Source organism: Sus scrofa, chromosome 14 (assembly GCF_000003025.6).
Source record: "Sus scrofa isolate TJ Tabasco breed Duroc chromosome 14, Sscrofa11.1, whole genome shotgun sequence".
Classification (NCBI taxonomy): domain Eukaryota; kingdom Metazoa; phylum Chordata; class Mammalia; order Artiodactyla; family Suidae; genus Sus; species Sus scrofa.
The window spans coordinates 79,044,199-79,062,605 of NC_010456.5; the positions used below are offsets into that span (position 1 = coordinate 79,044,199).

At 39.8% G+C, this 18,407-nt stretch overlaps 1 long non-coding RNA gene across 4 annotated transcripts in view; it reads left to right on the plus strand.

The window, feature by feature from the left end:
• LRMDA overlaps window positions 1-7,342 on the plus strand; it is a 1,093,708-nt gene extending 1,086,366 nt beyond the window's left edge. For all 4 annotated transcript variants that reach the window (XR_002338559.1, XR_002338556.1, XR_002338561.1 and 1 more), the window contains one exon: window positions 7,176-7,342. This is a non-coding gene — a long non-coding RNA (leucine rich melanocyte differentiation associated). The remainder of the gene's footprint in view (window positions 1-7,175) is intronic.

An 18,407-nucleotide genomic window follows, 5' to 3' on the forward strand; every position in this document is an offset into this window, starting at 1 on the left:
GGCATTTGTGTCAGCTTTCTTTTAGGAGACAGATGCATTCTAACCCTTGATTAGGTGGCACATACTGTGTTTTGTTTTTTTTTTTTGACCAGTGCTTGGTAGAAAGCAGTGTCTCATAACCCCACAATTTGGATTCTCTCAGGCATCCAGAGTATTTATGTTTGGCGTGCTTACTCTTTGTGCTAAAAATAAATAAAAACTACCATTTACTTTAATCAAGAATAAACATTGCTGGTAGAAATCATCAACCTGAAATAAAACCGACAGCAGCTAAGCCTGCACATAATGCAATTTATTATGGACGAAAAAGTGACCAAAGGTTTATATTTTGTTGATGTATTGAAAACAGCACAAATTCACAGGAAGGAATTAGCCTTTGTAGAAATAATGAAAACAAAATAAAATCGAAGTGAACTTAAAACTACACACAATAAAATAGGTTGTCTAAACTTCAGTGGAGGGCTCAGGTCTTCCTGTCACAATTTAGAGCTGCATAATTTTACCCAAGGAAATGTAACCTTGTGGAAATAAGTGACTTAAAGAGATTTAGAGATCTTAAAGAGATATGCCTGGTAAAATTTGATATTTGCCAAAAGCTGAACGAGGAATTTAACCTTAAGGAAGATATTACATGGAAAAGAATTGATCCTATTGAAAATAAATTGAATCAAATGCAAATGAAAATGTTAAAAATAGAAGGTGGCTTTAACTTTGAATTTAAAAAATGAAGGAATTTAAGTTCTATTGTAAATCACCCATTCTTCAATTTTAAACAGAGAAAAAAAATAAGAAATTAAATTGACTAAATGTAGTTGGCTCTGAATAAATAGTGCTTTTTGAAAGAAAAATTATCAGGTGTGTTTATGTGTTATATTCATAAGCCTGAAGCCAAAGCATCCTAGTGGTCAAAATGGCAGAATTCAAATGTCCACCACTGAAAAACATCAGGGTTAGCAGACTAAGATGAAAATATCCTTTGTTTTATACAATAGAAGAGGAGAATTCAGAAGTGTGTGCTCACTTGAGAGACTGGCAACCTCCCCTGAGCCTCGCTCTTCAAGGTGGTCATTGCAGCACTTAGCAAGGATGGTGTGCCGCCAGTCCACAGAGAAGACAGCAGGAGCCCTCCAGGACCTTCAGGGGTTTAGCAAGCATTGCCTGCCTAGAGCATCCCATCCCAACCCAAGATGCAGAGTTTACCTGAGACACTTGCCTGAAATCATGCTCCACTAATTGGGAAGGGAAGTCCCACTTTCTATGTCTTCCCTGCCCTTCCATGGCAGGTGGAAAGCCTTGCCCTGTTTCATTTCCAACCCAGGGCTCCCCTGATGGGTCTGTGAAGCAGGGAAAAATATGCCTCCCATGGAGGGGAGATTTTGTCTTCTCTCCACAAAAAAAAAATACTGCTCCCAAGCAACCCATTTCTTTAAAACCATTTTAACATCTCCCTTCTTTTCCTTTTGCCTGAGTGTTTAAGTAGCTTCTGCTGCAGGAGGATGCCGGGCTGGGAGCCTGTAATTCTGCAGGCTCTGCTAAATCCGATGTGATGTTCGTAGCTGAGCTGATAGAGGATCACACAGGCTGACCTCAGACTACCGCTCCAGCCCCTGCTCAAGGTCATAAAACACGGGTGTTGATTCCTTCCCCATTCCCAGTTTCCTCAGGACCAACACATAACAAAGACCAAGGAATGTGCTTTCTGGAGAATGTCCTTCCCTGTGTATGATGTTTACAGCTCTTAAGGCAGGATGATAGTGTTCAGTCCGCGGCTCTCTTTCCAAACCAGACATCGTGATGGCTTTGTTTTTGTAGGAGAAAAGTGTTCAGCATAAAAACAGCACCAGTGTTGAGGAATTGAGGCTGTTGCCTTCTGTTACTTTGCCTTCTTCTTTAGTAAGGCAAATATTTAATCTGTACTTATTTTTAAAACATTTCCAATGCGTGTCGTCTTATCAGATGTTAAAGTGTGCGTGTTTAACAATTGAAATCCATAACTGTGTGGTTCTGTGTACATTGAGTTCGGATCATTTTAATGGTGTTAATGAATGTATGGAGTCAACAGATCTTTATTGAACCCTCCCTTGGCACTAAGCACCGTTTCAAACACCAGGTGTTAGAAGTCAGGGAGAAGGGAGTATTGTGGAGGTAACATGCTAATGGGTTATTTGTAGTGTCACGGGGAACCTTCGAGAATGGACCAGAAAGATTCTCAAATACACTTTCCCTCTCTGTCGCTGGGCCCACCCTCCTCTTCCCAACACTTGTCCTCACTCTTCAGAGGCCACGAAGAGGCTAGTTCCCTGCTGTACGGATACAGATTGGAGAACAGGAAAACCATAAGGAGCCCCATGTCCTTTGTTCTGTAGCACTAATTGGACAGACCTAGTGATCTCCAACAGATCAAAATCTGTTTGTCATGACGCAGTTACACTTACAAACATTTATGATAACAGCACCTACAACAGTGATGGCCAAAACTAACATGAATAGTGATAATAAAATTGATGATGTCTTGATTTTACAAATAGGAATTTATTGGTCCAACCCACACTCCACCATCAGATAAGTTCTTACCCTTGTGTGAGTCAAGATTATTATTTGTTTACAACTGAAATGTGAATGGCAGACCACTTACTCTGATAGTTCATCTTTAGTTCTATTGAATATGGAGTGAAGAGACTCGAGCTTATGTCAAAGCTGGGGGATATAGGCTAACTATAAGTAAGCACTTCCCAGCTCTGGGTATGAAATACAGTTGGCAGGAAAGCAACTGAAAATTCTTTCCTTGGGGATTTTTGAGGGCTAGCTGAGCTCCCCTTTCTCTATATTATGGGAATATGGGCTATAGGTTTTTAAGAGCTGACTTGGTCCAAATCAAATTTTGAATCTCTGACCACTGGATCTGCCTCCTACATCAGGCAATATTATACCTGGCCTCCTTATCTTCATCAGGGAAGCATGTGGAAATGCTAAATCATCTATTTCAAAACTAAGGTGGACCTCTGGGAAATCTGGCCCCTTGCCTTCAATTTGCAAAGGGGGAAACTGGCTCCAGGAAGGGAAGGGATGTGCATGTGGTCACCTGACTGGTAGGAGCAGAGCTGGCTTTAAATCCAAGTCTTTCCCCACCCACCTTAGTATAGAGATGGTGGGGGTAGCCATCTTGGAGGTCAGGGATTCCGAGGGCATTTGCTGTGTTCTGCATGTGTGTCCAAACGCTTCCTCCCCAGGACATTCAGGGTCTTCCTGAGCAGTGAACCTGCCACCTGCATAGGGTGCATCCAAGTAAAGAGACTGATCCCCACCCCCTCGGGCAGCCCCCAGGTCATAACTTAACCTGCATAATTAAGACACACATTCCCCTAGGGGAAGCATTTAAAAGATAAACTACCTCTTTTTAAAAGCTGCTTCCCAATACATTTTCTTCTTAAGTATAGTTTTCAGAGTTTACCGTGATGGCACAGCTGCCTACATAAGAAAAATTAGGATTCCCCAAGGCACAGGGCACTGTCATTTTTCAGCCCCCACCCCCAAAATGAAACCCCCACAGAGTCAGCTCCACATCAGCCTGATGCCTAGCAAGGCTGCTTCACTTATTATGGCCCAAGCCAGATATTTTAATTGAAAACACTACACATGCCATTAAATGTGTCGTTCCCCCTCCAGTCCCAAGACGTTTAGAGTTCGAGGAGATACAAACAAGTGAATACATTGCAGATGTACAGAGAAACCACCGCCTACCGAGTCGCAGCCAGCGGGTTCCCGAATTCCAGCCTGGGAGCGCCCTCCCCACCACAATGTTCTTTGCAAGCAAACTGTTTCCTCTGTAATTTTCACAGTTTATGGCAGTTACCATGTTGGGGGAAGGAGAGAGAGAAGTGTACAGCCACCACGTCACTTCACTTAAGAGCAGATCCTGTTATTTTACTAAGAACCTTCATGTTAGAGAAAAGTCTTATGGCCACATGTCAGACTGTGCTTTTTTCCCCTTCCATGTTAAGGTTATTTATTTACTTATTTATTTACTTATTTATGTATGCATGGATGAAGTACAGAAGTCCCATTTTGGGGGGTAATCCCTTTCCAGCTGTGAGCTCTGGTAGGCGTCTCACCAGCGGCAACCACTTGGTTAATTTCAGCAATGGTAGGTGATTCAAGTTCAAAAATTTCAGCTGATTTTAACCATTGCTGGCCAGACTGCCTTTCTTCCCAGGAGCACACCAGCAGCTGGATTTCATTTTTAGCTGCCAGGCTGTCCCTGCGCCTTCCTGAGGAGCCCTCAAATGGAGTGCCTTCCCTTTCCGGATTTTATTCAAGGTGACAGCTCCTCACACATTGGTACTCTGATCACCTCGAGTAGCAGAGATAACAGAGGGATGAATGTGGTCCCCCCTGCAGACTCCAAATTTAGACGGACTGAGGTTATCCTTAGGCCCCGTGACCCCAGCTCTCTGACAGAACAGGGCTGCCGGGAACTCTCATGATGTTGTGGGAGAAATACTCTGCAGGAGCAGGCGAAGAAGACCCCAAGTGAGAGGGAGTGATGTCAGCTTTCGTTAGAGCCACAGACAGTGTTAGAATATCCTTGGCATAATGTGGCTCTGGTATCTCTGTCAGCATCTCTGTTTTCTGTCACCGCACACAATCCTGGGCCTGTCTCGAGCCCTGACAGTGTCTTTTCAGATCAGGTTATTGCCAGCACAGAGACTAGCTCTGCTCCCCACCACACAGCCCCTTTGTTTGAAGTCGGCCCTCTTGTCATTAATGCACTTGATGTCTATTTAAATCTGAGGGCAAGTGCGGTATCTGTTTTCCCGTCAAGAGATCATTGACAATATTAATACCTCATGTCCTTGCCTCATTTTCCAAGCTCTGACACTTCGCCACAGTCTCCTGCGTTCATCAAACAGCCCTCTCCCACCAGGGTGTCTATAAACATTCTTGCTTCCTGGCCCCAAGGAACAGGGCCTGCCTTACAAAGGACTTTTATCAGTGCCAGCCAGGAAGAAGGGCTGGGGAGTGTGACTCAGGACACTTCACCTCCCTCCACATTAGGGCCCACGTTCAGGAGTATACAGCGTGTTTCTAGAAGGGCACCTGCTGTTCAGGTCAAGGTCTGCATGGAGAGAGGTCAGAGAAAAGAAATTCAATCCCAAGTGTGCAGGAAAGTTTCTTAGAGCTAATGTACCTGCTCGTGGGTTATGTTGTGTGTGTATATGTATGTGTGTATCTTTTCTTCTTTTACTCAAGAGAAAGCCTATGTTCTTTATAATGTCTGATAGTCCTATCCATTTCTTTTTATAAAAATTCATGCTGTACTGGTACTGGTAATAAGAAATTAATAGCCCTCGGTCTCATCCTTCCAGCTTCTTGAGGGTTTATTGAAAATCATTTATGTTTAAGGAAGCCCCTTGTGGATTTTCAGAAACTTCGAAGACACTCCCACCCAGGCCTGTAGGGATGCTGTGCTTGGAATGCAGCCCGAGCAGCTGTACCCACAGACCTGTCCTCACATTGGTGACAATATTAGCACAACTCGGGGTGTGACATACTTCAACACCATGAAGGGAACAGCTCAGTGCCAACAACCAAAACGAATATTTAGGCCCCAGGAAGGGTCTCAGGGAGGTTTCATCCAAGCTCAAGATTCCAGGCACCAGACCAATATTAAAAAGCAGAACTCGGGGACTGGGGGCCAAAGAGAAAGCACGGCCAATGGGGAGGAATGGTCCACAGAGAACTTGCTCAGAAGAACATGGCAGAAATAGAGGTGATGAGAGCACGTCCAAGGTTCATTCTGAGGCCATGGAGTGATGTCATCCTCTCTCCATTGCCAGCTTGCTGGGATTCTGTGACCCTAGCTGTTCCCAGCTTGTCCCAAGCCATCCAAACCAAGGAGCATCTGCCTTCTCTTTAAAACAGTCATTTCTGAGTCATTTTTAATCCTTGTTTAAGAGTAATATCTAAAGTTCTATCGTGGAAAAACATCTCCTGTACAATCCAGAGTATTCACTGTGTAGTACTTCTGATGTCAAGAACCTGCATAGTTTCAAGTGCTAATTTATCCCAAATGAATACTAGATAGTGGGTTGTTGGTTTCACACTATCAAGATAATGGGAAAATCATGTATATAGGTAGCTATTATTATAGACAGATTTGCAGATCATGAATTTATATTTTATGGACTTTGTTTTTGTTTTTGTGGTTATGCACACTTCAGAGATCCAGATACTACTAGCAATAAGACAACTCCGTGAAGCTGAATTTTAAGTTAGTTTTTCTAAAATTAGAAGAAAAATATCCAAGGTGACAAAGAAAGCAAATTGTAGTTACACATGTTTTCTTGGAAAACTTGATTTTTTTTTCTTAATAACCCTACACACAGCTTTCAAAATAATGCTGGCAGGTGATTTCTTATGGGTATTTAGTATGGAATATGGAGTTGATGAAAATGTTTGACCTTATTCTAGGGCTGTTGTTTACAGTTAAGTCTTACTACAATCTCCTTGAATGAGAGCAAAGCTATGTTTGGAGCCACAAAACTACTTAAAATAAAACTGAAGTTGAAAATCACAAGCATGCCAACCTGAGAATCCAGTTCAGGACTTCTGCTAAGAAGAGGCCATTTAATGTGGTGCCTCGTATAACTTTCTGTGTGGCATTTTGTCAACACTACCACTCTTTTTTAATCATCCATACTTTATGCCTCCTGTGATTTGGAAGCTTCTCTCTGGAAGTTAACAAAATTGATTCATGATAAAGCCTTTGAAACTAGTCACATTCTGGGAAGGCTGTTTTATATCTTTTGTTTAGGCAGGGCCCATCTTTAAACTCTTAATTTTCCATTTTTAGAAACTCCAATAAGGGAACTTGGAGAGAAGAGAGGACTGTGCTTTGTTTTGAGAAGTAATTGGCTGAACTAGAACATTCTCTGAAATGTGGAGGAGAAATCATGCAGGAAAAACATTATTCCTAGGACCCTGTGCTCTGGTCACATTTTGTTTGAATGTCAACCCTGAGGACAGAGAATAGGGTCCTTCCCTTCTGGGGCTTTAGTCCATTTGCTGCCACCCATTGGACCTGTGGTTGTGGTGTGTTTCCCCTTTTCAGCACCTGTGTTTTCCTACTATCCTAATTGTGCCACCTGTAATGATGTGTTTCCTTTTATTTGCAGGTGTCCTGGGGAAGTGTCGCTATGTTTACTATGGTAAAAACTCGGAGGGCAACAGATTTATCCGAGATGACCAGCTCTGAAGGCAAGTTCTATATGCCTTAGCCAGTGACCTAAGAGTGAAAGAAAAAAAGGGAAAGCAAAAATAAAGAAAAAGCTAAATAAAAAGACAATGGCCCACATTGCATCTCTGTGGGAAGGCTGTGACTTCAGCTTTTGGTAACTTCTGCTGACTTCGCTAGGCCTGTCAAGATCATCCTTCTGCCTTAGACTGAGTGGTCACATAGAGATTGACATGATTGCCCTTAAGCAGGTCTCATCCACCAGGGTGACAGACAGCAGTGGCGAAGCACCAGGGCTGACAGGATGAACACCATGATAGATTGCCTGGCCCCTCCACTGCTCACAGGGGAGCAGAGGTCACACCTGGGGCCTCCCTGAGCATGCTCAGTGGCTGCAGTCAAGTGAGAGAGACTGTGTCTTTAGCTTGCCTATTGAGTAGAAATCCTTCTGATACCATTATGCTGCGGGTTTATCGTTAGTGAAATAGTCAGAGCAAATTTAGAGGAAGGCTCCTCATCCTTTTTTCCCTTAAACCTTAACCTCTTGTATTTTGCATAGCCCCCTTCTGCCCCACCTCCATCACCCTTTAGCATCTTGATCCCAGGCAATGCATTTCAGTTGCTGTTTTTCAGAGAACAGAAGAGGTCAGTTCTTATCCAGGTCATATGATGACAGTGAGCTTCATGTTCTTATAGTTCGTGTATTGGAGTAAATTTCTTTTCCTAAATCCCTGACTATAAAACCCTGGACTTTATCATGTCTTGTTCATTTCCAAATCCACTTCTTGCCCTGAATACTATGCAGTGGCAGGCATCTTTCCAACACCAGGTTCTGGTTGTACCAAGGACTCTGAGTTATTTATGTATTTTTAACCACACACCCTCCAGCTATGTCTATGGCTATGTTTGTGTTTGGAGCTGGCCTGATCCTTTGGGTGGTATTTAAAGGTAGTGAGGTGATAAAAGATAAAGTGATAGGTTAGGAAGTGAAAAAGGAAAGTGAAGACTGTAGAAAACACCCCCCAGATCAAATGGTCTTTCATAAAAAGCATGAACCCTTTGAGTTTGCTATATTTCTCAGGACCTCTCAGAAATGAAATCCACAGCTTGTGAGGTGGTGTTTTTGCACCTTTGGCTGTATTCTAGCCCTCATGTTTCAAGGAAAATAAATGTGATCATACTGGTTGGGTGGCTGTAATTCCATTTAATGTTCCAGTACACCATTAGAGGATGTTGGAAAGTCTAGTTGCTCTTGACACACTACCATTTATTTTTGCTTTCCTTTAGACTAGGTGTTCATTGTCTCAGGTTTCCCAGTATCAGGTTAGTTTGAGGACAGCAAAATGTGAAAGAAGATCCTTCCCAGTTACAGACACCAAATGACCAGAGAGTTGCTAGGGTAAAAACATCTTTAAGGACTTGGAACCCCTGAGACACCCAAGAAGAACCTGCTCTCTCCATTCCAATATATATGGCCTTAGGCCTGCTGAGTCAACACAGTCCTTGAATGACTTGCTTTGGGGCTGGCAGGAGCCCCTCCTGTAGATTACACAACCTCTGGTAATCAGTTATTGAGACAAATTGAGATGGAAATCCTTAAGACCATTAATAAGTAGAGAATATGGCATGTTTGGCTTTATCTCTCAAACCCATTAATAACCAGAGTCTAGTACCTTCCCTCTAATTTGGTCTACAAAACAGCATTGGGACGATGCTTTCACTGAGTTGTATGCAGTCCCACCCTGGCTCTGTGTTTGGAAGCACCAGCCCATGTTTTGTTCCTGGCATCTTACAGGCAGCCTGAGTTCTGTGCAAGGGCAGCTAGACTAGTCCAGTGTCACATCCAATCTAGCGGCCCATATATCCTTGTCTTCATAAAAGGCTTTAACCCTGCCTCCAACAATAAAAAAGCACTTGTGAACTGACCACAGAATTTTTCCATCTTTATTTTTCTTACTTGTTTACTTTTCTTAATGTCAGAACCATTTGTATCATGCGCAAGAATGCCTCCCTCAATGCAAGCTTTGGAGGCAGAAAAAAAAGAATATATTTTTGGAGTGAGTTATTGACCACACTGTTTCCCCTCCCTTTGGGTTGTTTATTTTCTCCCCAAATGGTGTAATAACTTTAATTGAGATTAGCTTTAATTATAATTTACGTAAAGGCCCTCACTACAGTGTATTCATCTTCATGATAGAATTATAGTGAGTTGTGTTTCTCTTAAAGAGGGATAATGATAATGAATTAGTGTTGGGTTGTTTACAGTTCCACTCTTTGTTAAGCACGATATGCTGAGCTCCAAGCTAGACTTTGGTCTGGATTGGCAGAGGGAGAAGTGATGTTGCATGCAAAATCCCTAGGAATTTCCCAAACTGTGTTTTTCAAAGAACATTAGAAGGCAATAAATTCAAGCCCAGCTCAGACATATATCACATTCCCTTTCACCCCTTGGTCTTTTCTACTTTTCACCATATGCCACTGAGTTTTTTCTTTGGGAATCATGGTGCTGGACATCCCAGTGTCCTCCCTCCCAGGACACCCAACTGACTTGAGAGCCCCCTGCGCCAGAAGGCTTCCTTGAGTCTTCTGTTGCCTCAGCAAAGTCAGGGCAGACTGTCTCTTCCCTAAGTAATGCAATTTTATAGAACAATTTGTTCCTTGGGGAATAATGTTTTAGATTGTGAGGAATCCTATTAAAAGTACAACTATTACAATCATTTGCTTTTACTTTTACCAGCCTTGCTCGTAAACCCTCCATCTGCTTGTTGCCTTAAATAGAGGAACATTATAAGAGATGATCACTTGATCAGGCTGCACGTCTGAATGTTGTGCATTTTCGCATATTCTCATAGACTGAGGAATAAAAGAAAAGCAAGCCACGGATTCTGGATGAAAGGATATTTTGCTTGTTTTGGGGGGTTTTGTTTTGTCTCTGTGTATTTTCCAGCAGAGATGTAGCTTGCACATTTTCAAGGTAATATGTCTTTCTTGCTGCTTCTAAGAAATAACCTGGCTGTCTCTCTCATCTTTGTTAATATGCAGATCAAAAACAATCCGCAGGGCTCTTTTCATCAAACAATAACAGTGTTTTGGTGGTTGTTCCTCACAGGAGCAGCCTTAGTCAGATGTGTGTCACTGCCTCATGCCCAGGGTGGACAACACAGGGCCCACTGAGACCCTTCTGTGTTGTCCACACAGCACAGCTGATCCAATGTGACATTTACCATCTGCTTTTCCCAATTCTCTTTCCAAGAAGAAGCCTTCACCAGAGAAGGCTGTTAGCATGACTTGATTTGAGTCCCTCTCACTTGTCTAAATACCATGTTGTAAACTACCATGACTAAGACCTAAAAAGGAAAATGAGACCAGAGGAGCACAAAACATGTTGGTTACTTGTTTGCATGACCAATAGACTTTCAGCCTTTGATGGAGTATTGTATGCTACTTCTAGTGCATCAGCAAACACTTAATGGAATTGAAAGACATTAAAAGACAATCACCTGTCTGAAATGATGAACTTCCTGCAAATTTGCCTGAAATTTTTCAACATTTATAGATTCTCCTCTGGGTAATTATAATCCCCAATGTTAAGTTATCACTTTGTGGGTGGGGCAGGTAATGTTATTTGTACACATTAACATATTAGCCTATGCTAGTTTTTCTAAAGTCACATGGAATGTGGCAACTTAGGATAAGGGAGTTTTCCTAAGAAAGAAGAGAAAATTCTAAGTATGGAATGTCTCTAGGGGCGAGTGGCTAAAATGAGGTGATGGAGGTTGTCATGCATGGAATTCTACCCAGGAAGAGCATGAGGCAGAGCCTGAAGCAGAAATGAAGCGTGGACCCTTAGGAGACAGATGCATAGGGGCTGAGGGGATAGTGAAAAGGGAAAAGATAAGACAGTTTATGCCAACTAGAAGATTTGCTGATGTTCAGCATTAAAGTGATGTTGAGAAGTATTTTCTCCTCAAAATGAAATCATCTTTGATATAAGTGAAGGGTGCTGCCATTCAGTGATGTGTTACAAGGTTTTCTGCCTAAGACAAGGAAGCAGTGTGGAAAGGTGGATGACAAGGCATTGTGGGGATAAGTGATCATGTGTTTGATGTCCCCATTTGGACAAAGATCACTACAGTTTGTGTCTAGTACTCCACAAAAACCAGCATCCAAAGGTATGTTCCCTGGTTCTGTATGGGGCTGAAGAAGGTGACAATAGGATTTGACTGTCTCTGAGAGCAGGCAGTCAATGATAACTCAACTCCTAAGAGGAGTAGATAACATCCAAATTCAACTGAATGGCATGTTAATTCTAATTAACATGTAGAATATTCTGGAAATAACTTATTTTACTGATAACTTTAAATAAACTTTTGCTTCTCCATATTGGAATAATTTCTTCAATCTTAGAAATTACGTTGACTTTTAATTTCCCTAGGGATACTACTTTAGACCCTGGCCTTTCACTTTGAGTATTTGTAATGGAGTGACAAAGGTGCCTTGTGGTGGACTTAACCACTATATTCAGACAATTAAAGTTACGAAGTTTTGAAACAGTTGAGAGTTAATATACATTATCCATTTACAAAGGTTACATCTGCAAAATGTATTTTAAATAATAATAATTGGATGGTAATGTAGAAGAAGTTATATTTGGAAAAAATATCTACTCTGTTCTTCTGCCCATTTTTAAATTTTTTTTTTAATGTTGAGTTGTATGGGCTATTTATACACATGTTGGCTATTAATCCCTTATCAATCATTTCATTTGCAAATATTTTCTCTCATTGAGTATATTGTCCTTTCATTTTTTCAATGGTTTCCTTTGCTATGCAAAAGCTTATAAGTTTCATTAGGTCCCATTTGTTTATCTTGCTTTAATTTCTGTTACTTTAGGAGAGAGTTTAAAAAAAATATTGCTTCAATGTATATCAAAGAGTGTTCTGCCTGTTTTCCTCTAGCAGTTTTATAGTATCTGGTCTTATATTTAGGTCTCTAATCCATTATGAGTTTATATTTGCATATGATGTTAGAGAATGATCTAATTTTATTATTTTCATAGCCCTAACCAGTGTTCCCAGCACTACTTATTGAAGTAGTACTCTATTGCATGTTCTTGCCTCCTTTGTTGTAGATTAGTGACCGTAATGTGTGGGTTAATTACTGTGCTTTCCTGTCCCATTAATCTGTGCATCTGGTTTTGTGCACCATACTGTTTTGATTATTATAGCTTTGTAATACATTCTGAAGATGGAAAGCCTGACTCCTCCAGTTCTGTTCTTCTTTCACAAGATTGTTTTGGCTACTTGAGATATTTTGAGTTTCCATACAAATTTTAAAATTACTTGGTTTAGCTTTGTAAAAAATGCCCTTGGTATTTTGATAGGGATTGCATTAAATCCATAGATTGCTTTGGGTAGTGCAGTCCTTTTGATAATATTAATTCTTCCAATGAATGAACACAGTATATCATTCCATCTGTTTGTATTGTCTTCAATTTTTTTCATCAGTGTCTTACAGTTTCTAGCTTTTTTATTATTTAGATATGATTATAAATGGGATTGTGTCCTTATTTTCTCTTTCTGATAGTTAATTGTTAGCATGTAGAAATGAAACAGATTTCTTTATATTAATTTTGTGTTCTGCAACATTACCAAATTCATTGATAAGCTCTAGTAGTTTTTGGGTGGCATGTTCAGGATTTTTTTATCTGTAATATCATGTCATCTGCAAACTATGACAGTTTTATTTCTTCCTTTCCAACTTGGATTCCTTTTATTTCATTTTAGCACTTTGATTTTTAATGTTACTACTGTTGAACATAATATCTCATGAAAAAAATTCACTCTAACTTCAATCCTATATTTAAAGTTTTCTTAAGCTATTATTATTCCAGAAAATTGTTCTGGGTTTCCTATAACTTGCTTAAAACAATAGCAGCAACAGCTACAAAATCTTCTAAAATGTTTTAACTAACTACTTGGCTTATCAGAAAGTGTTATCAAGTCCTCCTAAATAGCTTGAGAAGTGTGTGTGTGTGTGTGTGTGTGAGAGAGAGAGAGAGAGCACACTATTTCAGGATCTGCATAGAGAACTCCTATGACTAGTGCTGTAAATAATTTTCTAACTTTTCTGTGAACTCCACAAGTCAGCTTTTGCTCCTATTACCAGGTGACATAGAAAAGTGTATCTGTTTCATTAATATCCACTTTGTGCCCTCCTTTCACATAAATTGATTACCTACTTTTTTCATATAAATTTTATGGGAGTATAGTTTACTTACAAAGTTGTGTCGTTTCAGGTATATAGCAAAGTAAATCAGTTGTACATATGCATATATAGATTCTTTTTAGATTCTTTTCCCATGTAGGTTATTACAGAGTATTGAGTAGATTGCCCTGTGATATACAGTTGGTCCTTACTACCTATTTTATATGTAGTAGTGTGTATGTCAATCCCAACCCCCTAATTTATCCCTCCCCCCAACCTATTTTTATGACTTTCCTAGGTTCTGGTGCAACAGTGTCATAATGTTTTTTGCTTTTCCCCCTTCTCAACCTTTGAAAATAAATTTATGCATAATAAGGTCATTGTTTAACATTTAACATAGAGCAGATTTGTTTCAACTAGGTGATGTCTTTGATACCCAAAGAAAAATATGTATGTGAGTTATAATAGAAATACATAAAACCGAGTTCCATTGATAGACTATCCATATTTCCCTATTTGTGTACATTTCCAATATCCATCTTTCCCTATTTGCATATAAAGGCAGTCTTCCAGAAAATTATACCCTTGTCTGAAGACCTATAGTAAATAATCCACATTCTGAAGCAACATTGGCTTCCTTTACATTGCTTAAACATAGTGAATGTAGAATCATGCCTGCAATTAGAATACTTCTTTCCCCTTCCCTTTTTAAAAGTTTATTTGGTATACCCACTGAGAATGACATATTTTCGAAGGATCACATTGCTGTGTAAAGAGTTTTGACTTAATAGTCCATGCATTCCTTGAAGTTCTAAGAATATATGATGATGATGAAGTTTACTATCAAAAGAAAGAGTCAGTATAGATAGCTTTACAAATTAGGTTTAAGTACTGCCTAGAAAATTACATTTAACTGGAAAAATGAATATAACCTCCAATTTATTAGTCAGGCTTATGGGTTTACACTTGTGAATATTTCCCTATATGATGTAGGTATAGGCTATTGACTTATCATATATTAAAATGTATTTTGCACCTCGCTTTTGGTAGTTTGGTCAATGGACCACATTAGTGAGTAGTATTATTACTGGTTTCTTCTGTTTTATTCATGCACATCTATGCATAAGCACATGTGCATATTATAAACATATACATTGTTTTCCCTAGAATTATTTAATGATATAAACATTTAATCAGTCACAGTAGCCATTTTATTAAAATGCTGTAGTCTAGAAACTAGATAAAATACCTATGGAGGACATTTATGAATGCAAAGAGGCTCTAATTAATTTAAAAACTCTAGCATTTGCATGTACTTCTCCTACCTCACTGAATTATTGATTTCTCTGGAAATATTTTCTAAACAATTTTGTAGTTCAGGTTGTCTTCTCTGATTTTGAAACTGTCGTTAAACACTGTGCTAACCATGTCTCTAAGGATGTACTTAGGGATACTGTCACTCCACAGATATTAATGAGGCACCTTTAGTCTCCTAGAAATTAGAACTAGAAGGGTAATAAGAGGATGCCTTACTTTTGGACAACTTCTATCTGGAAGAGATTGATATACACACATATAATCACTATATGCTGTTATAATCACAAAGTTAGAGATTGCACCAAGGAACTTCATGAAGTAAGGCACCAAAATGACAGTGAGAACTTAATTCCAAATGTAACCATAATCCAACCCAGTCTGTCGTTAATATCTTGATCCCAGCTGCCATCATTTCTTATCCATCTCATTCATCCTAAATCTATCCTTACCAGTCTCCTGCTTCTGTTCTTGCCTTCCTACAGCCTATTCTTTGCACAAAAGCCAGAGCAATCTTTAAAAAATGAAAAGTCGTAGCCTGTGGCTTTCCTACCACTGGTTCCCCATCTCATTTGGAGTAAAAACCAGAATCTTACCAGACCTTACATGGCCTGCTCCAGAGAAATCAGTGACCCAGTACCTGTGAAAGTGAATCAAAAATAAATGCAAATATAATTTCCTACCACTCTCTCCAACCCCTCTCTCTGTTCTAGCCACACTGGTCAGTGCTGGACTTTGTACTTGCCCTTCAAGTCTTTGCTCAGATACCCCTCCCCCAACACAGTCCATTTACCTTGCTTTGTGATTCCTTTGTTGCACTTATCACTCCTGGACATATTATATATTTATTATTGGGGGGTATTTTTTTTATTCAAACAAAAGGAAGGACTTGTTTTGTTCTGAGGCTAATGGGTGCCTTGCACGTACAGGCACTCAATAAAAAGAATGAATGAAAGAACGTTTCCAGTTCACAGAGGTCCATAAGGCTATGTTTACAGACATACTGTTGTACATTAAACAGGATGAATCTCTTTCATCAAAGGGATTTTCACTTGAAAAATTTCCACCCCTTTTCTTTATCCTGGATCAAGCAAACAGATGCCTTCATTCTGTTTCAGAACAATGTACAGTGTGAAAGCATGAAAAATGGGCAGTGGAAATGGGTTAACAATGAAACGGGAAAGGAAAATGAATGTCAAGAAGTAGAATGACAAGATGATATGCAACTTGACCTTGGATGGGTTTTAGATGTGGGGTCAGATTTCCAAGGCCTTCTCTAGTCATATCTCATGCATCCAGAGGCTGTATGGATGTGGTTGTGGGCACACATGTGCTTTCTGTGTCAAAGACTGTATTGCAGAGGGGGAAGCTCTTCTCATTCATTCAGTTTAAAATTTTCAAACAAAATCTAATCTTTATTATAATTTTATATACCATTATAATAATATATACAAAGTAGATTCAAAGAGAAATTTGAAGACAAAATAATACTATTTATAAAATTAACGCTTCTCAGGCATTATTAAATTATTATTTTATCCAACATGACTAGAACTAACTTATTTTAACTTTGTAACTTAGCACCAAAACCTTCTAAAAACTTCAGATAAGAGACTGTAAAGTAATGAGATAGATTTCCTTTCAGGAATTGGGGTGAAGAATTTGTGACTCTAGTTAATAATGACAAATTACCACTTTTACAAGTGCTATGAAAACTTTTTACTTGTATTAGCTAATTTAATCATGCAACAACTCCATCAGCTTAGTGCTTTTATCCTAGGAGTTCCCATCGTGGCGCAGCAGAAATGAGTCCTACTAGGAACCATGAGGTTGTGGGTTCAATCCCTGGCCTTGCTCAGTGGGTTAAGGACCCAGCATTGCTGTGAGCTGTGGTGTAGGTCACAGATGTGACTCAGATCTGGCGTTGCTGTGGCTCTGGTGTAGGCCAGCAGCTGCAGCTCCGATTGGACCCCTAGCCTGAAAACCTCCGTATGTCGCAGTGCAGCCCTAGAAAAGGCAAAAAGACAAAAAAAAAAAAAAAAAAAAAAAAAAAAAAAAAAGAAGAAAAAAAAAGAAAAAAGAAGAAGGAAACTAAAGCCCTGAAAGGCACAGTCCTATGGACTGGGTCAGGTACAGGTAGTGCTTATGGGTTCTGGGATGTTAACTCAGGCTCTCTGGGTCCAGAGTCCATTCTCTCTGCCGCTGCAGTATCTCTGGGAAAGGCATTTATCTTACTTTTTCAAATTCACATTTTTCTGATAATGGAGATATTTCTCAAAGCATGTTAGAAACTTCTCTTTTGGAAATGTTAAAATCTCTTTTACAAATCACTCATAAAATAAGGATTAGTGTGGACAAAAAGAAAAAAGAGTAGCATTCCATAATTCTATGACCCAATTCATTCCCTGGAATAAGTATTAAAAAAAAGAAAGATGGAGTTCCTGTTATGGCTCAGTGGTTAACAAACCCCACTAGTATCCATGAGGATGCCGGTTTGGTCCCTGGCCTCACTCAGTGGTTTGAAGATCTGGCATTGCCGTGAGCTGTAGTGTTGGTGGCAAATGTGGCTCGGATCCCATTTTGCTGTGGCTGTAGCATAGGCCAGCAGCTAGAGCACCAATTTGACTCCTAGCCTGGGAACCTCCATATGCCATGAGTGTGGCCCTAAAAAGACAAGAAAAAAAAAAAAGACACACTATAGGGACTTCCATGGTGATGCAGTGTTTATCACTACAGGGGTTTGGGTAGCTGCTGGGGTGCAGGTGTGATCCCTGACCTGGGAACTTCCACATGCCATGGTGCAGCCAAAAAATAAAAAATAAAATTTTAAAAAACACACTATAAATAAATCCAAGTTGCCTTTAAATGAAAGATATTTGCAATGATTTAAGATCTTTTTGAAGACTTCCTCTGAATACTTAGTATAGTGAATTGAAGGAATTCATTGTCTGGAAAGCTCACATCCTGATTTCTGCATTCAGGCATGCAGTCATTAGTTGTATGGAAAATTTGGGAAAACTCCATCTCGGTGGATAGCTGTGAAGGTGCTCCAGAAAAAAGGCCCAGGTTCTCTTTCTGCTCTGCAACCCTCCCCTCCCCCTTTGCTCCTCTGTCTGGTCTTCCCCTCCTGTGCCAGGTAAGGGAGGAAATGGAAACTGTCCAAAATCAGCAGAAGCCAGCACCATCAAAGACAAATGGGATCTCCAAACTTGGAATTCAGTAGATATATATGAAACTGCTTCACAAAGTAAAGTGCTACCCAAATGTAAATAATTGTGTGGTAAACTGAAAACTCTGAAGGTATTTTCAAAAAGGATATTTGAGGAATGTTTTAGGAAATCAATATCATTCCTGGAGTCAGGGTACAGTCTCTCGAGTTGACTACTTTGAAACAGACCAGAACACAATATTTGCTTCATTCATAGAGTGGGAAGACTCTAAAACTGGTCATCTTTCTATAGCTGAATCTCATGTACTTAGTTGTATACTACTCTAGTGTTGTTTAGACTTGATGGGTGGTATTTTTCATGTGTCATGTTATCACTTGGTAATAATTATGTATGGCTTCTCACTTACTTTATATAGGCACCATAATTAGAAGGAATGAACTTAACGTTTCTTCTAGTTTCTGTTTATTCACCAGGGCTGGGCT